The following is a 17936-nucleotide window of genomic DNA, read 5'->3' on the forward strand; positions in this document are numbered from 1 at the left end:
GGGCACACTACAGTCAGTGGAAGTCAGCCTGACACACACTGGCAGGCAACAAACCTTAGATTAAAGTGTAAAAATTAAGTGCCTATTTTTTAAGCAAAGTCCTGTGCCACTCGGGATGACAGGGGTGGGCACTGGCAGTGGGCACACTACAGTCAGTTGAAGTCGGCCTGACACACACTGGCAGGCAACTAACCTTAGATTAAAGTGTAAAAATGAAGTGCCTTTTTTTTAAGCAAAGTCCTGTGCCACACGGGATGACAGGGGTGGGCACTGGCAGTGGGCACACTACAGTCAGTTGAAGTCGGCCTGACACACACTAGCAGCAGGCAAGCAGCTGAAATTACACTAAAGTGTAAAAATTAAATGCCTTTTTTATGCAAAGTCCTGTGCCAGCCGGTATGAGTGGTGGGCACTGGCAGTGGGCACACTACAGTCAGTGGAAGTCAGCCTGACACACACTGGCAGGCAACTAACCTTAGATTAAAGTGTAAAAATTAAGTGCCTATTTTTTAAGCAAAGTCCTGTGCCACTCGGTATGACAGGGGTGGGCACTGGCAGTGGGCACACTACAGTCAGTTGAAGTCGGCCTGACACACACTAGCAGCAGGCAAGCAGCTGAAATTACATTAAAGTGTAAAAATTAAATGCCTTTTTTAAGCAAAGTCCTGTGCCAGCCGGTATGAGTGGTGGGCACTGGCAGTGGGCACACTACAGTCAGTGGAAGTCAGCCTGACACACACTGGCAGGCAACTAACCTTAGATTAAAGTGTAAAAATTAAGTGCCTATTTTTTAAGCAAAGTCCTGTGCCACTCGGGATGACAGGGGTGGGCACTGGCAGTGGGCACACTACAGTCAGTTGAAGTCGGCCTGACACACACTGGCAGGCAACTAACCTTAGATTAAAGTGTAAAAATGAAGTGCCTTTTTTTTAAGCAAAGTCCTGTGCCACACGGGATGACAGGGGTGGGCACTGGCAGTGGGCACACTACAGTCAGTTGAAGTCGGCCTGACACACACTAGCAGCAGGCAAGCAGCTGAAATTACACTAAAGTGTAAAAATTAAATGCCTTTTTTTATGCAAAGTCCTGTGCCAGCCGGTATGAGTGGTGGGCACTGGCAGTGGGCACACTACAGTCAGTGGAAGTCAGCCTGACACACACTGGCAGGCAACTAACCTTAGATTAAAGTGTAAAAATTAAGTGCCTATTTTTTAAGCAAAGTCCTGTGCCACTCGGGATGACAGGGGTGGGCACTGGCAGTGGGCACACTACAGTCAGTTGAAGTCGGCCTGACACACACTGGCAGGCAACTAACCTTAGATTAAAGTGTAAAAATGAAGTGCCTTTTTTTTAAGCAAAGTCCTGTGCCACACGGGATGACAGGGATGGGCACTGGCAGTGGGCACACTACAGTCAGTTGAAGTCGGCCTGACACACACTAGCAGCAGGCAAGCAGCTGAAATTACACTAAAGTGTAAAAATTAAATGCCTTTTTTATGCAAAGTCCTGTGCCAGCCGGTATGAGTGGTGGGCACTGGCAGTGGGCACACTACAGTCAGTGGAAGTCAGCCTGACACACACTGGCAGGCAACTAACCTTAGATTAAAGTGTAAAAATTAAGTGCCTTTTTTTTAAGCAAAGTCCTGTGCCACACGGGATGACAGGGGTGGGCACTGGCAGTGGGCACACTACAGTCAGTTGAAGTCGGCCTGACACACACTAGCAGCAGGCAAGCAGCTGAAATTACACTAAAGTGTAAAAATTAAATGCCTTTTTTATGCAAAGTCCTGTGCCAGCCGGTATGAGTGGTGGGCACTGGCAGTGGGCACACTACAGTCAGTGGAAGTCAGCCTGACACACACTGGCAGGCAACTAACCTTAGATTAAAGTGTAAAAATTAAGTGCCTATTTTTTAAGCAAAGTCCTGTGCCACTCGGGATGACAGGGGTGGGCACTGGCAGTGGGCACACTACAGTCAGTTGAAGTCGGCCTGACACACACTGGCAGGCAACTAACCTTAGATTAAAGTGTAAAAATGAAGTGCCTTTTTTTTAAGCAAAGTCCTGTGCCACACGGGATGACAGGGGTGGGCACTGGCAGTGGGCACACTACAGTCAGTTGAAGTCGGCCTGACACACACTAGCAGCAGGCAAGCAGCTGAAATTACACTAAAGTGTAAAAATTAAATGCCTTTTTTATGCAAAGTCCTGTGCCAGCCGGTATGAGTGGTGGGCACTGGCAGTGGGCACACTACAGTCAGTGGAAGTCAGCCTGACACACACTGGCAGGCAACTAACCTTAGATTAAAGTGTAAAAATTAAGTGCCTTTTTTTTAAGCAAAGTCCTGTGCCACACGGGATGACAGGGGTGGGCACTGGCAGTGGGCACACTACAGTCAGTTGAAGTCGGCCTGACACACACTAGCAGCAGGCAAGCAGCTGAAATTACACTAAAGTGTAAAAATTAAATGCCTTTTTTATGCAAAGTCCTGTGCCAGCCGGTATGAGTGGTGGGCACTGGCAGTGGGCACACTACAGTCAGTGGAAGTCAGCCTGACACACACTGGCAGGCAACTAACCTTAGATTAAAGTGTAAAAATTAAGTGCCTTTTTTTAAGCAAAGTCCTGTGCCACACGGAATGACAGGGGTGAGCACTGGCAGTGGGCACACTACAGTCTGTGGGCCTGCAGCTCCTCACACACAGGCAGGCCAGGCAACTGCAATATGTATATAAAGGGAAAAAAAAAAGCAGACTAATGTTGCAGCCCTAAAAAGGGCTTTTTGGGGTGCTGTCAGGACGCTGTCCTTACAGCTGAGATCAGATGAGTCTTTCAGGACTGGAGTGGACACTGAATTCACTAGCCTAGCTATCGATTTCCCAATTAAATCAGCAGCAGTTACAGTCTCCCTCCTCTCACTAAGACTGCAGCTTCAGAATGAATCTAAAATGGATGCTGTGCAGGAGGTGGGAGGGTCTGGGAGGGAGGGTATGCTGCTGATTGGCTGGAATGTGTCTGCTGACTGTGAGGTACAGGGTCAAAGTTTGCTCAATGATGATGTATAGGGGGCGGACCGAACATCGCATGTGTTCGCCCGGCAGAGGCGAACGCGAACAAGCTATGTTCGCCGGGAACTGTTCGCCGTCGGATAGTTCGGGCCATCTCTAGTAATTATTGTGCTTATAATGGGTTTCTTGAAGAAAAACAACATTGCACTTTTCTTTCCAGAGAAGGGAGAATATTTGGCAGCATTTAGAGGGAGACCTAAGACCCTTTACATTAAAGGAGACAATGTTCAGATCAGCCATATCTTAATTGGTCAGTAGCAAGAAATAGAGCTGAGTGGAGGCATTGTGGCATATACATACACTGCGTGCAGAATTATTAGGCAAATGAGTATTTTGACCACATCATCCTCTTTATGCATGTTGTCTTACGCCAAGCTGTATAGGCTCGAAAGCCTACTACCAATTAAGCATATTAGGTGATGTGCATCTCTGTAATGAGAAGGGGTGTGGTCTAATGACATCAACACTATATATCAGGAGTGCATAATTATTAGGCAACTTCCTTTCCTTTGGCAAAATGGGTCAAAAGAAGGACTGGACAGGCTCAGAAAAGTCAAAAATAGTGACATATCTTGCAGAGGGATGCAGCACTCTTAAAATTGCAAAGCTTCTGAAGCGTGATCATCGAACAATCAAGCGTTTCATTCAAAATAGTCAACAGGGTCGCAAGAAGCGTGTGGAAAAACCAAGGCGCAAAATAACTGTCCATGAACTGAGAAAAGTCAAGCGTGCAGCTGCCAAGATGCCACTTACCACATTTCAGAGCTGCAACATCACTGGAGTGCCCAAAAGCACAAGGTGTGCAATACTCAGAGACATGGCCAAGGTAAGAAAGGCTGAAAGACGACCACCACTGAACAAGACACACAAGCTGAAACGACAAGACTGGGCCAAGAAATATCTCAAGACTGATTTTTCTAAGGTTTTATGGACTGATGAAATGAGAGTGAGTCTGGATGGGCCCGTGGCTGGATTGGTAAAGGGCAGAGAGCTCCAGGGCTTGTGGGGCCTTTTCGGGTGGAGGATGGAGTCAAGCTCAACTCCCAGTCCTACTGCCAGTTTCTGGAAGACACCTTCTTCAAGCAGTGGTACAGGAAGAAGTCTGCATCCTTTAAGAAAAACATGATTTTCATGCAGGACAATGCTCCATCACACGCGTCCAAGTACTCCACAGCGTGGCTGGCAAGAAAGGGTATAAAAGAAGAAAATCTAATGACATGGCCTCCTTGTTCACCTGATCTGAACCCCATTGATAACCTGTGGTCAATCATCAAATGTGAGATTTACAAGGAGGGAAAACAGTACACCTCTCTGAACAGTGTCTGGGAGGCTGTGGTTGCTGCTGCACGCAATGTTGATGGTGAACAGATCAAAACTCTGACAGAATCCATGGATGGCAGGCTTTTGAGTGTCCTTGCAAAGAAAGGTGGCTATATTGGTGTCACGGAACCATGAACCAGACGTACAACAAGAGATAAGTGAAAATAGAAGGCTTTATTGAAAATAAAGCTGTAAAGCAAAAGTCCAAACGGATGGTGAAACCGAGCAGAGTCTTTGCGAAGCCAGAGGTCAGGAACCAGAAGGGTAGTCAGACGAAGCCAGGATCAGGAACCAGCAGGGTAGTCAGACGAAGCCAGGATCAGGAACCAGCAGGGTAGTCAGACGAAGCCAGGATCAGGAACCAGCAGGGTAGTCAGACGAAGCCAGGATCAGGAACCAGAAGCAGCAGCAGTCTTAGAAGCATGTGAACACAAGAGGACCAAGCAAGGAACTGAAGCCACAGACCTCCTATATATATGAGCTAGGCATCCAGCTCCTCCCAGGGGAAGGAGGAGCCGCAGGGTGGAAGGCTACAAGAAACCCAGAAACCAAGATGGCCGCCAGCACATGTCAAACGAAGGAGAGCAGCAAGCAGGTAAGACCATGACAGTACCTCCCCCTCAAGGGCCCCTCCTCCGCGGAGCACAAAACGGTTTCTGAGGGAAGCGTGCGTGGAAGGCTCGGAGCAAGGCAGGAGCATGGACATCTGCGGAGGGAACCCAGGAACGCTCCTCTGGACCATAACCACGCCAATGGACCAAAAACTGCAACCGACCGCGGACCAGGCGTGAGTCCAGGATATTGCTCACCTCATATTCCTCACGATTGCCCACTTGGACCGGACGAGGCAGAGGAACCGAGGAAGTGAAACGATTACACACCAGAGGCTTCAACAGGGAGACATGAAACACGTTGGAGATCCGCATGCCAGGAGGAAGCGCAAGGGCATAGGCTACCGGGTTTACCCTGCGAAGCACTCGGAAGGGACCAACAAAGCGAGGCGCCAGCTTGGGAGTGGGCACTCGAAGGTTGAGGTTGCGGGTGGACAACCATACACGGTCTCCGACCTGGTAGGAAGGAGCAGGCGCTCGTCTGCGATCAGCCTGGAGTCTCTGGCGCTGCGCAGAGACCTCAAGGGACTTCTGGATCTGTACCCAAGAAGCACGTAGGACGGAAAGGTGATCCTCCACAGCCGGAATATCCTGGGGAGAGAATACCTCCGGTAACACGGCAGGTTGGAACCCATAATTGGCCATGAAGGGAGACGTCCCAGAGGAAGAGTTCACCGCCGTGTTCCTGGCAAACTCAGCCCAAGGCAGGAGGTCAACCCAATTGTCTTGGTGATCGGAGACATAGCAACGAAGGAATTGCTCCAAGGCCTGATTGGATCGTTCTGCGGCCCCATTGGACTGAGGGTGGTAGGCCGAGGAGAAGGAGAGATGAATCCCCAACTGGGAGCAAAAGGCGCGCCAGAACCTGGACACAAACTGACTCCCCCGATCCGACACAATCTCCTTAGGCAAACCGTGCAACCGGAAGACCTCCCTGGCAAAAATCGTGGCCAACTCTTGTGCAGAGGGTAACTTCTTGAGAGGAACACAGTGGCACATTTTGGAAAACCGATCCACAATCATGAGAATGACCGTATGGCCTCGGGATGCAGGGAGGTCCACAATGAAATCCATCCCCAGGTGTGACCATGGGCGCTCCCCGGTGGCTATGGGTTGCAGAAGGCCCAACGGAAGGTGCCGAGGGGACTTACTCTGGGCACAAACGGAGCATGCCGCTACATATGCGGCGATGTCGGAACGTAGGGAAGGCCACCAGAACAGACGTGAAACAGCCCAGGACAGCTGATTCTTTCCAGGATGCCCCGCGGTCTTGGAGTTATGGTAGGTTCGCAACAACCGAGTGCGCAACTCCTCAGGCACAAAACATCTGCCGTTGGGTCTCCCAGAGGGAGCACCAGATTGAGCCGCCAAAATCTGCTCACCCAGGGGAGAGGTCAGGCTGGTGCGAATGGCGGCCAGGATCTGATTCGGAGGTATGACCGAAGTCGGAATCGACTCCTCCCTGGACAGCTCGGAGTACTGCCGTGATAAGGCATCCGCCCTGATGTTCTTGGAACCGGGTAGGTAGGAGACCACGTAATTAAAACGTGACAAGAACAGAGCCCATCTGGCCTGACGTGGTGTCAATCTCTTGGCCTCAGAAAGGTAGGTCAGATTCTTGTGGTCCGTCAGGATGAGAACCGGAACCACCGAACCCTCGAGCAAGTGCCTCCATTCTTTAAGGGCCTGCACGATGGCCAATAACTCCCTGTCACCAATCTGATAGTTGCACTCCGCGGCAGACAGTTTCCGGGAGTAAAACCCACAAGGAAGCAGAGGACCCTCTGGTGTTCTACGCTGAGACAGAAGGGCGCCTACTCCCGTCTCAGACGCGTCCACCTCGAGGACAAAGGGCAACCCAGGGTTGGGATGCGACAGAATCGGAGCCGACACAAAGGCGGACTTTAGGGCCTCAAAAGCTCGGATGGCCTCGAGCGGCCAGACCTGGGAATTACTGCCCTTCCTGGTCAGATCCGTGAGAGGCTTGGCCAGCATGGAAAAGTCCCTGATGAACTTCCGATAATAATTGGCGAAGCCCAAAAAGCGCTGCAGGGAACGAAGACCACTGGGCTGGGGCCACTGTAAGACAGCCGAAACCTTCTCAGGATCCATGGAGAACCCCTCAGCGGAAATGATGTAACCTAAGAAGGTTACCTGGGATCGGTGAAATTCGCATTTCTCAAGCTTACCGAACAGCTTGTTCTCTCGTAACCGTTGCAACACTCGTCTGACATCCAGAATGTGGGCCTCCATGGATTCAGAATATACCAAGATGTCATCCAAATAGACTACCACACACTGCTGCAACAGGTCACGGAAAACATCGTTGATGAATTCCTGAAAGACTGCGGGCGCATTGCACAACCCAAAGGGCATAACCAAGGATTCGTAATGACCGGTCCTGGTGTTAAATGCGGTCTTCCACTCATCGCCCGCCTTGATCCTTACCAGGTTATATGCCGCCCTCAGGTCGAGTTTGGTAAAGACCGTGGCCCCTTTAAGGCGATCGAACAGCTCGGAAATCAAGGGTATCGGGTAAGCGTTCTTGATCGTGATGCGATTGAGACCCCTGTAATCGATGCAAGGCCTCAACTCACCGCCCTTCTTTTTCACAAAGAAAAATCCAGCCCCTGCCGGGGACGAAGATTTGCGAATGTGTCCGCGTGAAAGCGCCTCCCTCACGTACTCCTCCATGGCCTCATTCTCCGCTACCGACAGTGGATAGACTTTGCCACGAGGAGGAACGGCACCAGATTGTAACTCTATGGCACAATCGTATGGGCGGTGCGGAGGTAGGGCAACCGCGCGCACCTTATCGAATACCTCCCGGTACTCCTCGTATTCAGGAGGCAACAGAGAGTCCGAGGAAGTACACAGCAACTTGACAGACCCATGGATGCAACTAGCCCCACACTGCGGTGACCACGAGAGGATCTCGACCGATCTCCAATCGAAAGTCGGATTATGCTTCTGGAGCCAGGGGTACCCCAAGACCACCGAGTAGTGTGGAGACGAAATAACCTGGAGGCAGACCGACTCTCTGTGAACGGCACCAATGGCTATCCCCACTGGAAGGGTCTCATGAGTCACGTGTGGCGGCAGAAGGGGTCTGCCGTCTATCGCCTCAAGAGCCAGTGGGGAACCTCGAGCCTGCAGAGGAATGGAATTGGCGGCAGCGAACACACTATCAATGAACAAACCACCAGCACCAGAGTCCACCAACGCCTGGGTCGTCACCGAGCCCCCGACCCAGGAGAGGACAACAGTGATCAGTGGTTTGTCAACACGGGAAACCGGGGACGAGGAGACTCCACCCAAGATCTGCCCCCGACAGGATCTCAGGGTACGAGCGTTTCCCGGACGGTTCGGACATGCCAACCGAAAATGCCCACCGAGACCACAGTACATGCATCGGCCCTCGCGTCTCCGGAGTGCCCTCTCCCCCTCGGACAGGCGAGCAAACCCCAGCTGCATGGGTTCACCCCCAGACAAGTCATCCCCAGGAGGCGTGGGAGGAGAGGGAGGCACGGGTGGGACAGCAAACGTAGGCACCAATCTATTAGAAGACCTCCGCAGGTTCTCCTTAAAGGAAGGTCTCTCCCTGAGTCTGGTGTCAATCAAAATCAGGAAAGAAATAAGACTCTCGAGCTTAACTGGTAGGTCCTTAGCTGCAACCTCATCCTTCAAGGCATCCGAGAGACCATGAGAGAAAGCAGCGACCAGAGCCTCATTATTCCAGCCCACCTCTGCTGCCAGGGTACGAAACTCAATGGCGTATTCAGCTACGGATCGTGAACCCTGTCTGATGGACATAAGGAGCTTCGCAGCAGAGGCAGCACGAGCCGACACATCGAATACCTTCCGAAGAGAAGCAACAAAACCGGAAAACTCGGCAACCACCGGATTGTTGTTCTCCCATAAAGGGCTGGCCCAGGCCAAGGCCTTGTCCGAGAGCAGCGAGATCAAGAAGCCCACCTTTGATCTCTCAGTAGGAAAGGCATGTGGCAGCAACTCGAAATAAATGCCCACCTGGTTAAGGAAACCTCGGCACTGAGTTGGCTCTCCCCCAAAGCGCTGTGGAAGAGGGGCAGAACCGGTCATACCCCGAAACACCGCAGGCGCAACAACAGGTGTCGGGGTAGACTCTGGCGCAACAACCGGAGCGGCAGTAGGAGCGAGCCCAGGAGCGACAACCGACCCATCGGCAACGGGAGCGAAATGAGCCGTGCGTTCAAGCAGGGTTTGCAACGCCACAGCGAACCGACCCAACAGGTGATCCTGCTGATCAAGTCTGGCAACCAGCGTGGGTAGCGAGGATGGCCCTGTACCGTCAGAATTCATGGCTTGGTCCTAATGTCACGGAACCATGAACCAGACGTACAACAAGAGATAAGTGAAAATAGAAGGCTTTATTGAAAATAAAGCTGTAAAGCAAAAGTCCAAACGGATGGTGAAACCGAGCAGAGTCTTTGCGAAGCCAGAGGTCAGGAACCAGAAGGGTAGTCAGACGAAGCCAGGATCAGGAACCAGCAGGGTAGTCAGACGAAGCCAGGATCAGGAACCAGCAGGGTAGTCAGACGAAGCCAGGATCAGGAACCAGCAGGGTAGTCAGACGAAGCCAGGATCAGGAACCAGAAGCAGCAGCAGTCTTAGAAGCATGTGAACACAAGAGGACCAAGCAAGGAACTGAAGCCACAGACCTCCTATATATATGAGCTAGGCATCCAGCTCCTCCCAGGGGAAGGAGGAGCCGCAGGGTGGAAGGCTACAAGAAACCCAGAAACCAAGATGGCCGCCAGCACATGTCAAACGAAGGAGAGCAGCAAGCAGGTAAGACCATGACAATTGGTCACTGATTTGTTTTTGTTTTGTTTTTGAATGTCAGAAATGTATATTTGTGAATGTTGAGGTGTTATATTGGTTTCACTGGTAAAAATAAATAATTGAAATGGGTATATATTTGTTTTTTGTTAAGTTGCCTAATAATTATGCACAGTAATAGTCACCTGCACACACAGATATCCCCCTAAAATAGCTAAAACAAAAAACAAACTAAAAACTACTTCCAAAAATATTCAGCTTTGATATTAATGAGTTTTTTGGGTTCATTGAGAACATGGTTGTTGTTCAATAATAAAATTAATCCTCAAAAATACAACTTGCCTAATAATTCTGCACTCCCTGTACAGCCCAACGTTAAAACTGAGGAAATAACAGTTATAACTGATAAACACATTGAGAAGATCAGTACCAAAATTTAGAATAACCAGAGATAGTTAGGGGGGAAGTGAATATTAATTCACATGTAACCTGCAGCAAGGTGGGGAGATACAAGAATGAAAAGATCAACAGTTCACAAAATGGGGGTTGGGAAGGAAAACCATAAGAAAACAAAGATGATGGTAAGTGTACTTATATGTGGAAGAGCATAGGGGAAGAAGATGGATGTAGAGAGGGGTAGGGAGAGGATTGGAAAATATGGAAGGAAGGAAGGCCCCTTGTACACCTATTCATGGTTTATAGGGGAAGTGGACAGAAATGGGGACAGGACAAAATAGAGAATCCAAATGAGGGAGAATACTGTTTCAGATAAGGGCAGTTCAGGAACCGTCTTGGGAAGAAAGCGGTTTCTTAGGTGTTGCTGAGTCCTTGTTCCTCTTGGATCTTTGCTTCTTTGGGGTTGTAGAAAGTTCTCAGAGTTGAAGGACTGGAAGAGGAGGTAAAGATGATATATATCGTACTTTATCCTAGTCTGGAATATTCAGTGGAGGAGTGTCCAGGGCATTGTAGGCCTCTGTAAGATCCGAAAAAGAGGAAATGATCCTTCTTCCAGAGACATTAAAGGAAAGTCCAAACGGAAAGGTCCATCTGTATGGGATCTGCCTTTCTTTAAGGAGAGATGTGAGAGGCTTTAAGAATCTGCGTTTTTGCAGAGTAGATGGAGATAAGTCCTGATATATCTGAATAGGGACCTCGTCCAGAAGAATGGAAGGAGCAATTCTGGCCGCTTTTAGGATCGCTTCTTTGTCCTGGAAATTAAGGAAACGGCAGATAATGTCCCTTGGAGGATCATTTTCTTTGGGACATGGGCGTAGTGCTCTGTGTGCCCTTTCGATTATTAGCATGGAAGGATCGAAGTCCCCTAGAAGGGATGCGACTATCTTCATGATAGCGCTTGGAATATCAGAAGCTGTGACCGATTCAGGTACCCCTCTGAAACAGAGATTGTTATGCCTGCCACGGTTCTCCTGGTCTTCCAGGGATGCATATAGATGGTTTATATGAGTCTGACAAATTGCCAAGGATTGCGTGACCGCAGCGCTGTGATCTAGAGTTGCAGCTTGTGTGGTTTCCACGAGTCCACTCTGTGGCCTATCTGTTGGACTTCATGTGCTACCTCCTGTAACTTGGAGTATATGGGATGTAAAGCCTCTTCCAGGGCTTGTTTTATGAAGCGGCGGGAGATCGGGAGGTTTTGTGACTCACCTGCTTCTCCTGGTTCGTCTTCACCGTCGGATTGGCTTGATGCACGGCAGCACGCTGGCTGACACAGCGGGGGATATTTTAGCTTGTGGGGTAGGATCCTCATGCTTCGATCCACCATATTTGACCATTTAGCGATCCGTAGGCTAAAGATTGCCGTCCCCACAGCAGGTTGAAAGCAGGAGTTTCAGCCAGATGCAGCCATTCAGCACAGACGCTAGCTCCGCCCCCCTTGATTGTACAATGTTACAACTATCTTTTGTATCAAAGATAATCTAATAACCAGGGAAGGAAGAAGACCCATTATTAAATGAACTTGAAGGTGAGAAAGCATAAGAACGACAATTGGAGTTTTGACACATTGAAGAAAGGGCAGATGTGTGAGATGTGTCAGAGCTGAACCCGGACATATTCCCTTCTTCACCCAGGTAGCCCCTCTGAGATGAGCATGGGAACATTTCACGCGTCGGTACTCTCCCTCGCCCTGTGCTGTATCGCGCAGGGCTAGGGCTTTTTTGTTTACATTTTTACAGGCTAGGGCAGCACTAAAGCCTGGCCATGGCAAATGTGGTGCCAATATTCAAAAAGGGTCCAAAAACAGAGCCTGGAAACTATAGGCCGGTAAGTTTAACATCTGTTGTGGGTAAACTGTTTGAAGTTTTTCTGAGAGATGCTATCTTAGAGCATCTCAACAGAAATAAGCAAATAACATCAGCATGGCTTCATGAGGGATCGGTCATGCCAAACTAATTTAATCAGTTTCTATGAGGAGGTAAGTTCTAGACTTGACAGCGGCGAATCAATGGATGTCGTGTATCTGGACTTCTCCAAAGCATTTGACACTGTACCGCATAGAAGGTTAGTATATAAAATGAGAATGCTCGGACTGGGAGAAAACGTCTGTATGTGGGTAAGTAACTGGCTCAGTGATAGAAAACAGAGGGTGGTTATTAACGGTACACACTCAGATTGGGTCACTGTCACTAGTGGAGTACCTCAGGGGTCAGTATTGGGCCCTATTCTCTTCAATATAATTATTAATGATCTTGTAGAAGGCTTGCATAGTAAAGTATAAATTTTCGCAGAAGACACTAAACTGTGTAAAGTAATTAACACTGAAGAGGACAGTATACTACTACAGAGGGATCTGGATAGATTGGAGGCTTGGGCAGATAAGTGGCAGATGAGGTTTAACACTGACAAATGTAAAGTTATGCACATGGGAAGAAATAATGCAAGTCACCCGTACATACTAAATGGTAAAACATTCGGTAATACTGACATGGAAAAGGATCTAGGAATTTTAATAAACAGCAAACTAAGCTGTAAAAACCAGTGTCAGGCAGCTGCTGCCAAGGCCAATAAGATAATGGGTTGCATCAGAAGGGGCATAGATGCCCGTGATGAGAACATAGTCCTACTACTTTACAAGTCACTGGTCAGACCACACATGGAGTACTGTGTACAGTTCTGGGCTCCTGTAAACAAGGCAGACATAGCAGAGCTGGAGAGGGTCCAGAGGAGGGCAACTAAAGTAATAACTGGAATGGGGCAACTACAGTACCCGGAAAGATTATCAAAATTAGGGTTATTCACTTTAGAAAAAAGACGACTGAGGGGAGATCTAATTACTATGTATAAATATATCCGGGGTCAGTACAGAGATCTCTCCCATCATCTATTTATCCTCAGAACTGTGACTGTGACGAGGGGACATCCTCTGCGTCTGGAGGAAAGAAGGTTTGTACACAAACATAGAAGAGGATTCTTTACGGTAAGAGCAGTGAGACTATGGAACTCTCTGCCTGAGGAGGTGGTGATGGTGAGCACAATAAAGGAATTCAAGAGGGGCCTGGATGTATTTCTGGAGTGTAATAATATTACAGGCTATAGCTACTGGAGAGGGGTCGTTGATCCAGGGAGTTATTCTGATTGCCTGATTGGAGTCGGGAAGGAATTTTTTATTTCCCTAAAGTGGGGAAAATTGGCTTCTACCTCACATTTTTTTTTTTGCCTTCCTCTGGATCAACTTGCAGGATGACAGGCCGAACTGGATGGACAAATGTCTTTTTTCAGCCTTATGTATTATGTTACTATGCTAACTTTTTCACAATATTCAAATTTTCTGAGATACTAACTTTTGAGTTTTCACTAGCCATAATTATCTATATAATATATGAGTTTCAATTCTTGAATTGAATTACTGAAACAAATTAACTTTTTCGATGATATTCTAATTTATTGAGTTAAACCTTTTTAACATTGAAGATCAGCTCAATTCGGAAAGAGGCCCATTGCACCCATTCTGCACACCATTATTTTCTTTTGCCTTTTCCTTCCTTGTATGATTGGAAACACAAGATTTTATTACTATACTAGGTTTGACTGGACCACCAAAATACCAGAGCATTGTCGGGAAGGGTCAGGATCTCCCACAATAATAGCTAAAATATCAATGGAATTGGTGTCTTTGTTTGATGTAAACTATCACTTGAACAACTAATCTCCCAAAGTCACAATATCCTTTTATTTGGATTTAAGAATGTACCATAGCAAGCATCTATTCCCATGACCTATTCAACATCTGCCATATCTTCATATGACATGACCTATTCCGAAGCTGCAGCTTGCCACTGGGTAGAATACATTCTTTTTCCGCGGTTCTGACATTTGACATGACCCATTAGTTTTTTGCTCATTGCATATTTTGTTGACATTTAACAGAGAAGCACACAGCTCCTCACATGTGAGTTCAATATAGATAAAAGACAGCCCAGATGTCCTCATCATGCTCATGATTTATTGAAGACCTATATGGAGCTAAGAAACATTGTGATTCAGGGGAGCAACTGAAAACTTTAGCATTGCCAGAATCCTTAACCCAGAAATACTACATTTTTTTAGGAAAACGTTAAACCAAAGCGCTGTTCACTACTGTACCATAAATGTCTGATAGGGAGGTTCCACATTTGAGACTTTTATTTATTAGGAAAATTTACATACTCTGACTTCCGTTCAGCAACCCAATGTGGCACATATGGGAGGAGATGATGTGGAGACTTCTTCTTACGTATGTATATTGTTCTCTCAGTTATGGAAAGAGCTAAACATTTTTAGTGTTGGGGAACCAACCCCTGAAAAAAAGTTCTTGTGGAAACCCCTACCAATTTAGGCTGTGTCCAAATCTTACATTGTGGACTTGCCACAAATCCATGGCAAATCTGTAATAAATCAGCAGTAAAAAAAAAATCATGGCCAGATATGTATTCAGAAAAGACGTAATGTAAATTCAGCACAAAGATAAAATTAAATTCCATCTTTATTAAGGCATATATTAAAAGTCCTGTAACATACTGCAGAGTGATGCCAACACATTTTAATCTTGTTATACATATTACATTTGGAATTTGTTATGGATTTTGATTTGGAAATTCATGATCTGGATCTGGCCTAATGATATATATTTTTTGCACCCCCCCCCCTCACTGATCCATAGACCCCACTAAGCATTAACTTTTCCCTGCTCACACCCTCCTCTCTCAGCAGATAACTCTGATATCTTCTATAGATAAAGATAAACTGTTCGATGCTCAATATCCCAGGGTTGGCAGCCAGAAAGGATGGGGCGGTGTAGGGGTGGACTCATTTACCATTCTGCCCAAAAGACTCTAGGTGCCCAGTCAGGTCCCACCCAGAGACTCCCATGAAAATCCAAGCAGCTCTGGATGGCTCTGCCTCTCTGCCCCAGCTGCCACCACTCATCTGAGATTCACAGGGTAACATAAGGTGTGGTCCCCTGTCTTATATTCGGACTCCAACTGTTGTTCTCTTCTCTCCACCACACCACTTTTTGCATGGTCCTGGATGAATTGCTTGTAGCTGTATACAAAGTCCTAGTGGTGCCATGTCAGGATGTCTAATACACGTGAAAAGGACCCTGAATTGATTAGCATCCCTGGCATTTTCTGATGGCACCCTGGGGTTATACGGCACCCTAGTTGTTGACTGCTGTAGGTGACTACTGGGTGCAGTCTGTATTTTTATGAAACCTATCAGCTACTCTGTGTCATAACATTTTGAGTAGAGAGGAGTGAATCAATTCTGAACTAATCAGATTTGTTACAAATTCCACAAAAGTTCTGCTGAATCTGACAGAAGTTTTCACAATTTGCTTCAGACAAATTGTGCAAAATGGAGCCAGTACCATTTTACTGTAAAGATTTGTGAGTAAAATGGCTGGAAGAATAAAGATGGAGGATTAAATTGGTTCAGAGGCTGAGAGATAACCTGTGAGCTAATAAGGCGGAAGGATTTTCACAGGTCTTTCAACATCTGGGCTAGAGAGTCACCATTCTGAGGGCAGCTTGCAATCTGAGAGCATGTGTCTTGGGTGTGTCTGGCAAAAAACAATTACAGACACAAGCAATCTTATAATGTTGTAAGGTCAGCATATGGACATATTTGGTTAGGTAGATTGAATAAATAGGTAGAAAAGCTAGGGTTCTATCATGGAAAGTATAGGGTGGTCTCCCAGATTACTTTGTGTGTTTCATACTGAGGGCAGGTGAAGGCATGTATCAACTGGAAATTCTGATGACATATCGCAATCTGATAAAAGTGGTGGGGTGGGTGAGGACTATAATGAGGATTGTGTCTTGGACAGGACTGTGAGTCAGATTTAGATATTGAGGAAGAGACATCAGAGGAGGAGGGTGGTGACCAAAGCGACAATAAAGAGAGGAGGCACCTCCGAAAGAACTGGAAGGGCCAGAACTGCTTCTATAGTGGTCAGCTTGAAAATTGGTGATGTTACTGATACAACAGGTACATACTGAAAATTTGCGCGACCTAGGCCTAGCTCAGTTGCTGATAGCTTTGTGTGAGTATCTCCCATATTTCTCCCCAAGGTTGGCACACAAAACCACTGCTATATGCGAGATCTGTAGGATGAGCAGTGCGTTTTCAAACACAAACATAAGCACCAGAGCTTGAATGCAGAACATGAGGCGGCATCACCGAATCAATCGGAAAAATAGAATTGGCCAGCTTTCCCAATTAGAACAGGTCTGTCCTTCTCCTGGTCTTCTTTGCGGCAACCAGACTGCAAGACTCCTTCTCCTCTTTGTCATCCGCTCCATCGGAGTTCCATCACCTTGCAATTAGCTTGTGTGCAAGCTGAACTCCCACCTGAACAAGTTACTGGCAGTGCAGTTGCTGCCGTACCACTCGGTTGTAGTAAACGTAGTGCACTTCCAAGCTTTTACCAAAATTATATTGGCAAGCAGGCATTACTCCTTCCGGACAGCTGTCCAAAGAATGTTTTGCATCATTCTCCAAATGTGTCGCACATCCGCTCCTTGTCCAAAATTTTATTTAGCAAGCATGCATTAATCCCTCTGGCCAGCCATTAATCCCTCTGGCCAGCTGTTCATAAAACGTGTTTCATTGTTCTGCAAATGTGGAGCAGTGCCGCACTTTCACCCATATTTTATTCTTTTCTATGACATTTGTGCTTCTGGCCAGCTCTCTGTGAAATGTAACTCAATGTTCTGCAAATGTGACACAGTTCTGCACCTTCACCCAAATTTTATTCTCTATGACATTTGTGCATCTAACCAGCTGTCCGTAAAAAACGTGTCTCATCAATCTGCAAATGAGGCTCACCTTTGCGCCTTTACCCAAACTTTATACTTCTCCATGGAATTCGTGCTTTTGGCTAGCTGTCTGTAAAATGTGTCTTGCCGTTCTGAAAATGTGGCACACTTCTGCACCGTCAGCAAATTTTAAATCAGCAGGCCAGCTGTCTGTAAAAATTGTCTTATAAGTATCCTAATCTGTCTCTCTTCACCTGAATTATATTCTTCTAAATGGCATGATACATTTTTTTTGCCAGCTAAAAATATGACACAGTTCCATTCCTTCACCCAAATTGTTTTCCGGCCTGATCATGTCATTGCTGCTATCTGTCTGCCAACCAACATGTTTCGTACTGTATGTCTACTGCCTCCACCATTGCTGCTGCTACTCCTCCTACTGCCATTACCATTAACGCACACAGCCACACAACTACTGCCTTGCAACTACTTCTACAATTACTATACCTATACAGCCGCACCTCTTGTCTGTTCCGTGCTGCACAGCTTTGCCCTTCCACATCCGCAATGTACTGCTGCTGTCCCAAGAAAAAGGGAGAATTATTTTCAGGTTTGTTCACAACAAGCCTCTGTGTCTTCAGACATTAACATTTGTGTGTGCATAAACAAGTTCTAAAGCTGCCCCCAAATCCAAAATGATTCAAGACCAGATCCAGCCATCGCCGGCTGAGGGAGTCAAAAGCTATTTCCACATCAAGCGCCACCAATGCCCCAGCGGCCACCCACCACAGCTGGAGTTTTGACTTGTGGAATACTGTGAGTGTTGTCTGAATGTTAGTCACTGCTACCCTTCCTCTAATA

This window comes from Bufo bufo, chromosome 1 (assembly GCF_905171765.1).
Source record: "Bufo bufo chromosome 1, aBufBuf1.1, whole genome shotgun sequence".
NCBI classification, from domain to species: domain Eukaryota; kingdom Metazoa; phylum Chordata; class Amphibia; order Anura; family Bufonidae; genus Bufo; species Bufo bufo.